Source organism: Pseudochaenichthys georgianus, chromosome 18 (assembly GCF_902827115.2).
Source record: "Pseudochaenichthys georgianus chromosome 18, fPseGeo1.2, whole genome shotgun sequence".
NCBI classification, from domain to species: domain Eukaryota; kingdom Metazoa; phylum Chordata; class Actinopteri; order Perciformes; family Channichthyidae; genus Pseudochaenichthys; species Pseudochaenichthys georgianus.
Genome location: NC_047520.1, coordinates 24,108,901 through 24,120,880, shown reverse-complemented (window position 1 = coordinate 24,120,880; position 11,980 = coordinate 24,108,901). Strand labels below are relative to the sequence as shown.

The window sequence follows — 11,980 nt, the reverse complement described above, 5'->3', positions numbered from 1 at the left end:
CTTCTTCCCTCTAACACAGGGCTAGATGCTAAAGTAGACAATATAGTGTGTTTGCTAAACAGAAGCCCTCTGTTTCACTGGATTTGATTTAATTTATAAAGCTGATCGAAGTGTTTCTGTTCCCCTTGGTTTGATTTTGCCACAAACTGTTTGTTTTTAAAAATGGAAACTCCCGTCTGGCTGTTCTAAAGAAAAGGAAACAAACGCAAAGCACATCCAATGGCATTCCTCTTACAAATAGTTTAGTTTCTCATGCTTTGACATCATGTTGCCGGCAAAAGTTTATATTTTAATTAGGGCTGTCAAACGATTACAATTTTTAATCAGATTAATCACAGCTTAAAAATTAATTAATAATGATTAATCACCATTCGAACTATGTCCAAAATATGCCATTTATTATGTATATTGTTGTGGGAATGGAAAGATAAATGAAAGAAGGCGGATATATCCATTTAACATACAGTATCTAACACTATCTATGTTTATTATAACATTTTTCTGCATGTCAAAATGAAAGACAACCCACACACCTATCAATCATCAAACCGTGGGGTCTTAATTCATTACGTGTTGATTTCTATCAACGGGGGAGTACTTCAGGAAAGTCGACAGAGGGGGGGGGGGGCTAGTGGAGTACTTCGTGACCACAGAGTGTGCACGTTGTGATCAGCTGTTTTAGCGCAGTTCTCCCGTGAAGGGGGGAGTCTCCCTCCGCAGCCGGTTGGCGTAGTTTTGGCACAGTTCCGTTGTACAGACCGACGTTAACAGCAGCCCTGTCTGTGCACACGGAGACCGACTCTGTCGTCCGGTGATCTAACCGCCTTCTGGAAAAGCTTCACAAGTATGTCGATACGCAAATGCGCTTTGTGACACAAGTGACGGTACGCATTTCAGATTACGCACATAACCTGCGTACCAGTTATGTGCACCCCTGTACCAGAGACATATTATTACTATTATATGGCTCTGCCCTGTACAACAGCAAAATTATTCTCCGTCGGGACTTCCTGCAACAACACCACGCCGTTATCAAAGATGTTCTATTGAGAAGACGATCACTACGTGACAAAAGTTTTCAAAACCGTGGCTACTGAAATCAATCTTAATAACTGCTGTCTGTGCAATTTACTCCGCGCGAGTTGGCAGACTTTATTTTGCTTATAGGCCATAAAGTGAACCCTGTTATCGTTTCCACAAAAGTGGAACTACATAATCTTCAGTTCATAAAAAAGAACGAGTCATGCTTATCCACCAAAAAAAAGTTCGTCGCTAAAATTCCTGCCAATTCTTCTGCACGTAATTATTGGCTGAACTAGTCCCTTCAAAGCGTAATAATATCTTGGTCCAAAGTAGTGCCACGGTTCGTCACGTGATCGTGCTCCACCAATTGGGTAGCTGCATATTGTCAACAGAAGTGAAAGATGGCCGCCTACATGGTTGCGCTAAACCAGATCAAATGGATTCTAAACAGTGCTGTACAGGGCCGGACTGGGACAATAAGTCAGGCCGGGAATTATACACCCAGCCAGGCCACTACAAGTTTTTTGTGCCATTTTGATGAATTATTTGTCAATATTTACAGCGTTGCTGCCCGTAGTGATAGCCCTCTAAATCTACTTCCAAAAAATAACATGGAGATGGGTTACTATTTAAACAAATGTGCAAATCTATTTAGGAACCTATTCATGTGAACATATTTTAAGTGGGAGTGGACCTCAAATCCTATAGGGGGGTCCGGGGGCATTCTCCCCCGGTAAGATTTTTTTTTTAAATGTTGGACTTAAAGCTGGGGTAGGTCATTTTGGAGAAACCAGCTGGAGTGCACTCGAATTTGAAAATACACAACCGGAACAAATCTGCCACTTCCTCACAGAGCCCCTCCTCCAACACACACGAACGCTCACATGACCAATGAGGGCACGAGATAAGTGTGTGCCAGATGGGAACTGACAGGCAGGTAGGCCATCCAGTTACTTTAGCCGGGCCGGCTCAGATGATTGGTCGTGCTTTTTACAGCGCCACGGCTTCCACAGATGATATTTTTTAATGGATTTGTTGTCAAAGCACTTGAGATATTCATTGCTATCGAGATGTTAAGAGCATTCCATGGAATATAACAAAAAGTGTATCTTGAGCCGGTTTCTCAAACTTACCTACCCCACCTTTAAATGCATCAATCTGGTTCACTTTGAGGGGGAAATAAAGAGAGAGACTACACCCACATGAAACAGAACTGTATACATTTAAATAATCATAAAATCATAATAACATGGCCATAACCAATAACATACCATATCCAATATGATAAAACATTGAAACTTGTTTATTTTTTGTTTTTGGTTCATTTATAGTTGTGAGTGTGTCTGGGCTCCTGAACAGCCTCACCTGTCTCCCCCCTTCTCCTCAGCAAAGACTAGTTTAGCTCTCAACAAGTTTTTAAAGTTTATCTTACATTTTTTCACCTAGTTAACGTTTTTTTATTATTATTCATGCATATTTACTAATCACTCTCCCTTCAAATGGAAATATGTGTTTACATGAATGGTGACCAAACCGTGAGACCCACTGAGAACTAAGTTAACTATCTAAACACGCAGCAGAGTCCTTTACCTCACCTGAGCTGTAGTTATCAGCCTCTCAGTCTGACAGGAGAGGACTCTCCTCCACCTTGTTGTTGAAACAGCTCCTTATATCCGTTAGCGCAGCTAGCTAGCGCCAGATGCTAACAACAACAATAGCCTACACGTAACCGATGCGCGCGCTTTCTCTCTCTTGCTCACTTGCGCCACACATACACACACACCCTCCCGAGCTTGAATGACACACAGAGACCAATCGAGGGCATTAGTGTATGGTCTGTATGAAAGTGGCCATGTGGGCAGGCCACATCATGTAGACAGCCAGTCACCCTCTGTGAGGCAGAGTCAGACCCACATTTGCGCAGCGTTGCGTTCACAATACATACATAGCAAAAATCCTCAGGCCAGCAGGCCACTTAGCAAGCCAGGCCATCGGGAAACCTCCCGGTGCTCCCGATGGCCAGTCCGGGCCTGATCACTGCTGTGTGTAATGTCAATTTCAGAAAATGAAGAGAAAGTCAATATACATCTCTTCTTATTTTAAGAAGAAGATGAGTAAAGGAGAGACAGAGCTGGCAGGGGAGCAGCAGCATAGGGCTCGTGAGGAGATGGCCATACATGCTAGAAAGTACATGTGGAACTCTGTTTTGTAAAAGTGAAACTAAAACGTAAGTACAGTTTTATTAATGTGATTGTGACCTTTGTAATAATTTAAGTCTTCTACACACTTTAGGTCTGCAGCTCCTTCAAAATGAAACGAGAATCTATGCAGTTTTTCCTCTTCTGTGTTCTGAGGTTATGAGCCGACCATTAGTGAAGTTTGTTTTCATAATGTTCTGTATGCTAATTTAAAAAAGGGTAACCAGTTTGTTATAAAGTATAAATATACATTTTCAAAACAAATGGAATACAAGCTATATGTACACTGAACAAAATATAAATGCAACACTTTTGTTTTTGCTCCCATTTTTCATGAGATGAACTCAAAGATCTAAAACATTTTCTATATGCACAAAATAACCATTTCTCTCAAATATTGTTTATAAATCTGAAAAAATCTGTGATAGTGAGCACTTATCCTTTTCCGAGATAATCCATCACCCTCACAGGTGTGGCATATCAAGATGATGATTAGCAGAGGTGGGGACTCGAGTCACATGACTTGACTCGAGTCAGACTCGAGTCGCATATTTTTTGACTTGCTTGACTAACATTGATACTTGACTTGACTTTTACTTGCTATTCATGACTTGAGACTTGACTTAAGCTTGAGATAGATGACTTGAAAGGACTTGACTGTTTAAAATTAAATATTGGCGTTTGTTTTTGTAGTGAGATATTACGTTTAGTTTTTTCGAAAAACGTGATTATAGCGCCATGCGCGCAAACCTGGCAACCCACTAGAAGGCAGGAGTCTCACTTAACATGGCAGCGGCTAGCTTTACTCCAAAAATAGTGAAGTTTGGATTCAAGGATTATGTTGTCGACAGAGTTGGGTGTAACGCCTTACTGTAATAATATTACTTTTGTCGGTAACGGAGTAGTGTAACGCGCTACTTTTATAATTCAGTAATCACACTACAGTTACTAACATTGCCCCGACACGCGTTACTTCGTTACTTACTACTAAATCAGTCATAATCAAACCTCAACAAACACCTGCAAAGAACACATGCTAAGGTGAAGCTAACGCACAGCTATTTGTTGTTTGTTTATATCACGTGGTCTGTTCTTCTTCTCTGTTTTCCGGTTGTTGCCTGTTTTGAATGACGAATACACACTACCGCCGCCTGCTGGTAAGGAGAGTTATTGCCACTCACGCATGCGCAGTTCGTACGTGCTCGGCTGAAGTCTTTGCGGTGTCTGATTCCAGTGCAACACATGGCCAACACGCAGGAGAACACGCCGACGCAACGAGTGTGAGCAGAGATAGACTGCGCAAAATATACAGATAGCAGGAGACAGAGGACAGCCATGGTCAGATAGGAAAACATTCAGGATCTGGATCAGTCTTATGCGACAATGGAAACTGAACTAAAGAGAACATTTGAAACTTTAGCAGTCTGCGTGATCTGCCTGCAGGGAGGGGCGGGCGGGCCCTGCGAGTAAAGTAACGAGTAAAGTTACGAGTAAAGTAACGAGTAACGAAGTAGTGTAATATTTACTTTTTTTTAAAGTAATATGTAATATGTAATATATTACTTTTTTTTAGTAACGACCCCATCTCTGGTTGTCGATGACGGTAATAAGAAGAACAGCGGTATGCAGGGTCTGCAGCATAAAGATCAGTGATACGACCACCACAACATCCAACTTCATTCGTCACTACAAAAAAAAAAGAGAAAGGTGCGTGCATGTGTTGTGTGTAGCTAGAATGCTAACGTTAAGTTCAAGCTACGTTAGACTTGGTTTCAAATCGATTAAGCATTGCAAAGAGAAGACAACGGTAAATGAACACTAGAACCTCCAAGGGATTCATTTGTACTAACCCTGATAGTGACGGGCTGTCAGGAGAGGGAAGAGAGAGAGAGAGAGAGAGAGAGAGAGAGGAAAAGTGATGCCTCGTTTATTTCCCCTGTGTTATTATCACAAGTTACTGTAAACTTTTGAATAATGTAGTTCATCTACTTTTAGTAGTTTGTTTAAATGTTTTAATTATGTTGTTTTTGTTTGTAGAAGTGCATCATTCCTTGATTTATTGTAAAATGAATCTGAACTTTTTGATCTGTTATGATCATCCACACTCTGCAGCTTTGGGGACAGAGCCTTCTCAGTGGCAGCTCCTAGGCTCTGGAATTCCCTCCCCCAAGATCTCTGTGACTCTGAGTCCCCCACAGTCGTTCAGTCCCGCCTCAAAACACATCTTTTCAACTCTGTCTACCCATAAGCCCCCCCCCCTCTCAATCAACTTCCTCTTGACTGCCTTTTTTTATTTTTTATTTATTTTACTATACTTACTTGTTTGCCTGTCCTTGTTTGTTTACCCTCCCCCATACTGTAAAGCGTCTTTGAGTTGTGAAAAGCGCTATATAAATAAAATGCATTATTATTTATTATTATTATTATGATGATAAACTGAAGCAATTTCTAAATTAACCCAATTAAGTGAGTTTTAAATATCGTCCTACTTAGTTTATAAGGAAATTATTGAAGAACAAATTAAATGATTTGAAAATGATATCTATGTAGGTGCTGACGCTGTTGGCGGTTCTAGTGTTAACATAAATTTAAATTAAATATGTGTAATGTAATTAGATTTTAAATGATTAACTGTGTATGAAGATCATAGTGTAGGTTGAATCCATTTTTATAACCACTGTCTTTTAACTGATTGAAATGCGGAAACTGGGCTTATTCATCAGAATTTCGTATGACTTGACTTGACTTGCTTGACCTGAGCAATGACTTGACTTGCTTGACTCTCACCACAGTGACTTGGGACTTGCTTTATACTTGTAGGTATATACCCAGGGGTTAAATTGGGATTTGATATGTGGGGGGGCTGTGTTTTTTTTGGGGGGGGGGGCAATATATGATGCCCAATCCTAAAGCAACTGCTCCTGTATCAGATGCAGTATTTCATGCCACCAATCGAGAAAGTAAACATAGAAAGTATGTCAAATAGACCGTCTTTTTATTAGTATTATTTAACTGGAAAGAATTTACATTTGAAATTATTAAAGGTGGGGTAGGTAAGTTTCAGAAACCGGCTCGAGATACACTTTTTGTTATATTCCATGGAATGCTCTTAACATCCCGATAGCAATGAATATCTTAAGTGCTTGACAAAAAATCCATAAAAAAATGTCATCTGTAGAAGCCGTAATACTGTAAAAAGTAGCCGGCCCGGCTAAACGGATTGGATGGCCTACCTGCCTGTCAGCCTTCCATCGGGGCACAAACTTATCTCGTGCCCTCATTGGTCATGTGCGCGTTCGTGTGTGTTGTAGGAGGGGCTCTGAGAGGAAGTGGCAGATTTTCTCCGGTTGTGTATTTTCAAATTCTAGCGATCTCGAGCCGGTTTCTCAAACTTACCTACCACACCTTTAATATATACACAAACATTTTTCACAAATTACAGACCTTCAAATTGCCATTTTAAGTCAACATTTCCCTGCACACTTACTCAAGAACATTAAAAAACAACTATATGAGTACAGAGACATATTATCTGAATTGATTGAGGAATGAAAGTCCACATCAATATAAGCAGTTCAACAACATTACTGTATGTACGACCAGCTACTTCATCAAATCCCAGATGGGCTGATAGGGGAAGCCTGTGTAGTCGTGCATCTTTGTCTACAGGCTAAATGGTCTGCAGACCTTCTGGTAGCTACCCACTTCCTCACATATTTTGTGGGGTCCCAAGAGGTAAGAGGAGGTCCAACCATTTGAATGAACATTAGAGCAGAGACATTTTGAGTTTTCAGTTGTGAGCGCATTGATATTACAACTGCATTCATTTCTGAGAAGCCCCTCTCTCTCTCTGCACTGCTCACAGCAATGGTTTCCACTGCATTCTTAAGCTTTAGAAGGGACATGTGCATCGGCACACTGGCATTCTCCTTAAAGTCCCTATAACTTTGCTTAACACCAGAGAATCCGATTTTCAAAAGAGTGCATAGCTCTCTTATTTCACACTCACCATACATTAATGGTAGAGGGCTGGCCATGTCTTTGTATCAAGAACATTGACCTTTTGAAAGAGGGATTCCTCTTCACTGAGTATGGCCGGTTATTTTTTGCAATGTCGTATGCCGTTCTAAAGACATTATGGGTGGAAGCCAAAATGTCTTTTTGAGTTTTTAGAAAGCTTGATTTTAAAGCTTCTTCATTTTGTCTTTTTACTATGTCCTGTGCTAATTTGTGACTCTGTGAGACACTATGTTCATTTATTTTCTTTCTCAAAGATTTCATTTGCTTCTCATTGCTGTTGCCATATGGGCCTACCCTACAGTTCTGCCATTCAGTAGAGAATGAGCACCTCTGTTTCCCTGTTCTCATCGCCCCAAGGGATCCCGCTTCCCTGCATGATTTGCATCCCATTTTTTTTTTTTATTTCCAACTATTAGAAATGTATTTTTCTGTGTAAAATATTCCAATTGACTTTGATTCCAGCAGTCAGGCAAGTTGTCAGCCTTTCCTACACTGCTTCCCTGCTCTGCTCCTCTGTCCTCCTCAGGCTGCTCTGCTCTCCTCAGCCTGCTCTCCTCTCCTCAAGTTCCTCCACTCCCTTCCCTTCTTTATGCTGCTCTGATCCTCTCTCTTTTCCAAGCTGCCCTGCTCGCCCATCACCTGCCTTGTTCTGCTCAACTCTGCATTTAAATGTAGGATAATTAACAAAGGAACTTATGGTGAATAAATAAGATACACATGGCTTTGACACGCTAAGTAGCAGTGATGTCTTGATACCTTTTTAAGAAGTCTGTAACTTTCCTCCTTTTTGCTTCACTCATTTCTGCATCATGCCTCACATTAAACTCTGAAACTTTCAAAGAGAAAGGAAATAAATATATGCATATCTCAGCTTTATGCACACACATACATAGCATCAGGCTGGGGCCAGTTGTTTCATGAGAGGGGTACAATAAAAGCAGGTTAAATTGACAAAGACAGTATATAGTAATTTTGTAAAAATAAACATAAAATACAATAATTGGTATTTGTTTTGGTAAATTTAAGTGACAATTTAATTAAAAAACATAAACAGTATTTGCTTTTATAAGGTAATGAACAGTTTAATCTCCACTGTACATCCGGGTCTCTGATTTGATTTAATTCCAATAAATCGTAATATTGTAACCTTTTTTTTGGAGGGTTTGCCCCCCCCCCCTAGAACCGCCCCTGCATGCATGGTTTAGGAAACGGGCGCTCTGCACGGAAGAACCGCAGCAGAGTCCCGCGGGAGGTGCTGCGTTGTAAAGCTCACGATCGGAGCAGAGACACACGTTCACTGACAAAGCCGACAAACTATAACTGGTCGCAGAGATTGCTATTCTAAAATAAAGTCAACAATATCGACCATTGGTTGGTGTCTTTCTCTTAGTTTAAGAAATGCTTGATTTGATCAAAAGTTAGTCAAACAAAAAAACGTTATTTAACTTAATGGTAGTCGAACGTAAAACCCGAATATCAGACGAATTCATGTTAAGAAACCTGTCAGCGTATTACCTATTTTCAGTCACTCTGCCGGCTGTCTGTGTGACTGACGGAAGAGACTGTGTGGTCGCCGATCAGCCAAGATTTGAAGAAAGGGGAAACCCCGAAAAATTTGAAAAGTGCGTCATCTTATTTATGTTCCCTACAGCTAGAAAGAGTGTTTTATTGATTTTTCGAATTATTAAGAACCTTAAACATATCGAAAGAAAAGTTTTAATATGTATATATTTTTTGTGTTAACATATAATATAGGCATGCTGCATACATTGTTAAAAATATGCGAGGGGCATGACGTCAGAGCATTTTCCTATGTGCCGGTGTCAGTACCAGATGTGTTCGGCCTACCAGATATGTTCGGGTGTATTTCCGTCGCACCCGTCATCCGTCATATCCGTCTACTCACCTCCCTCTGCTCCCAGCGCTCTGCTGCCACACACCGGCCGTCTGCGGAACTGCAGCCGGAGGAACTCGGTACAGCTTGTTATATGTGTGTACTTGTGCACATAAATAATGTTTCTAATTATTTACAATTAAAAAATATATATATTCTGCGTTACTTTAGCCAACACTTTTATAAGGCCACTAGATTAGATAATTACGAAATGTGTAGATAGAATACATATCTTTCAGGTTGTTATTTTGTCATTGTTTAATGTTTTATTTACCTTTTAGTATTTGTATATAGTATATGAACTTTGGAGAGGAGTTGGGAGACACACCACACATCAAATCACATCTACAGATTGGTTCTCTGCTTCATACAAGCAGGATTTCAACGTCATGTACACCATTGACACCTGCCGTGGATGCTTGGAGCCTTACAAAAACTGCAAACCAGGTAGACTTCTTATTCTGGATAATAATGTTTATGTGTCATTACATATTTAGTGTGTTGTGGTCCTAGTGTGATTCAATTACAATATTTTCTTTTTCTATTCATAGGATATGTTGGGAAAGGTAAAAGAGGAGAATTGCAGGGCATCGACTCTGATGACCAACATCCAGGCTATTGCAGTCCCTTCTGCAACCAGATATCATAGGTACAGATTAACTCACACAAACAAATGTCAGAATAAACTAAATTGTCACTGCAATTAATGAAGATCATCATTTGATATGTTATCTTCAAGTTTGGTTTCCCGGATGCTGCCCGTCGTGGACTTCGGGTCGTGGCTGAACCTGTCTCTGCAGTCCTGCCTTGGGTCTCGTCATGCTGCTTCCCTGATAGCTTCCTCATATATTCTGAACACTCTGTGCTGTTATATTTGCTGTAAAGTGTCTCTACTGTAGGCTATTTTATTATTTTTACAGCACTTTGGCTCGACCAAAAATCTTTTATAAATGTGTTATATAAATAAAACTTGATTTGATTGATTTGATTTGAAAGGGTGTGCGCCAAGGTTCCATATTAGGACCAATAATGTCACCATATATGTAAATAATCTCTAATAATTTATCAAATGCTGCTTTCCATTTTTATGCAGATGATGTAATTTATTGTTCATCCTCTTCTATAGAGCAAAGTCTTGATTTCCTCCAGTCTGCCTTTGATGTTATTCCATCCCATTTATCTCAACTCAAGTTAGTATTAAATGCAGACAAATCCAAACTCATGATATTCTCAAATGGCAAAAAGTTAACTTCTTTTCTCCCCAACATTTGTACTGTTCAAGGGACTGACATTTACATTGAAAGGGTCACTACATACACATATCTAGGTTTTATTATTTATCAGAACTTATCTTTCAAGTCACACACTGAAAATGTTGTTTTAAAAATTAGGTTTCTCCGTTCAGACAAGGAAACATTTGATCTCTGCAACGTTTTTACTAGTATTGGATTCAGTATCTGCTTTACATGAATGTCTCTGACCAGTGCCTAAAGAGTTTGGATACTGTGTACCATTGTGCATTGTTTTATTACATATATATATTAGTGCTGTCAAAATTATCGCGTTAACGGCGGTAATTAATTTTTTGAATTAATTGCGTTAAAATATTTAACGCATTTAACGCATGTGCAGAATGGCCCGCCCCATACGTGCCACCAGTGGCAGCGCCAGGGTATGGCTGGGGTAGGCTACACCCATACCAAGAAATGGCTTAGCCCCACCATGAAAAATGATGTTAAAGTAAGCAAAATAAAGTCTGCCAACTCGCGCGGAGTAAATTGCACAGACAGCAGTTAGTAAGATTGATTTCAGTAGCCACGGTTTTGAAAACCTTTGTCACGTAGTGATCGTCTTCTCAATAGAACATCTTTGATAACGGCGTGGTTTTGTTGCAGGAAGTCCCTACGGAGAATACTTTTGCTGTAGTACAGGGCAGAGCCATATAATAGTAATAATATGGCTCTGGTACAGGGGTGCACATAACTGGTACGCAGGTTATGTGCGTAATCTTAAATGCGTACCGTCACTTGTGTCACAAAGCGCATTTGCGTACCGACGTACTTGTGAAGCTTTCCAGAAGGCGGTTAGATCACCGGACGACAGAGTCGGTCTCCGTGTGCACAGACGGGGCTGCTGTTAACGTCGGTCTGTACAACGGAACTGTGCCAAAACTACGCCAACCGGCTGCGGAGGGAGACTCCCCCCATCACTGGAGAACTGCGCTAAAACAGCTGATCACAACGTTCACACTCTGTGGTCACGAAGTACTCCCCTAGCCCCCCCCCCCTCTGTCGACTTTCCTGAAGTACTCCCCGTTGATAGAAATCAACACGTAATGAATTAAGACCCCACAGTTTGATGATTGATAGGTGTGTGGGTTGTCTTTCATTTTGACATGCAGAAAAATGTTATAATAAACATAGATACTGTATGTTAAATGGATATATCCGCCTTCTTTCATTTATCTTTCCATTCCCACAACAATATACATAAATAAATGGCATATTTAGGACATAGTTCGAATGGTGATTAATCATGATTAATTAATTTTTAAGCTGTGATTAATCTGATTAAAAAATGTAATCGTTTGACAGCCCTAATAATATATATATATATATTATGAGTTTGGAATAAATATGCACTTTATTAAAATTATTAGTTGGTTACTGTTAGTAAAAAAACAGTAAGGTTAATACTGGATGTTTGTTACACTTGGATATGTTTTCATTGGACATTCAATTCAATACCTTTATTTATCCAGGTAAAATCCCATTGATATCAATGATGTCTTTTTCAAGGGAGACCTGCAGCAGTAGGTTCCACATGAAGACATAAAAACATAAAC

General features: G+C 40.0%; 1 long non-coding RNA gene across 1 annotated transcript; it reads left to right on the top strand.

Annotated features, from left to right (window-relative positions):
- Positions 1–9,440: 9,440 nt before the first annotated feature.
- LOC117463441 (uncharacterized) lies at positions 9,441–9,962 on the top strand. Its single transcript, XR_004553915.2, has 3 exons — positions 9,441–9,582; positions 9,687–9,784; positions 9,875–9,962. It is a non-coding gene; the product is annotated as an uncharacterized lncRNA (long non-coding RNA).
- Positions 9,963–11,980: the final 2,018 nt, after the last annotated feature.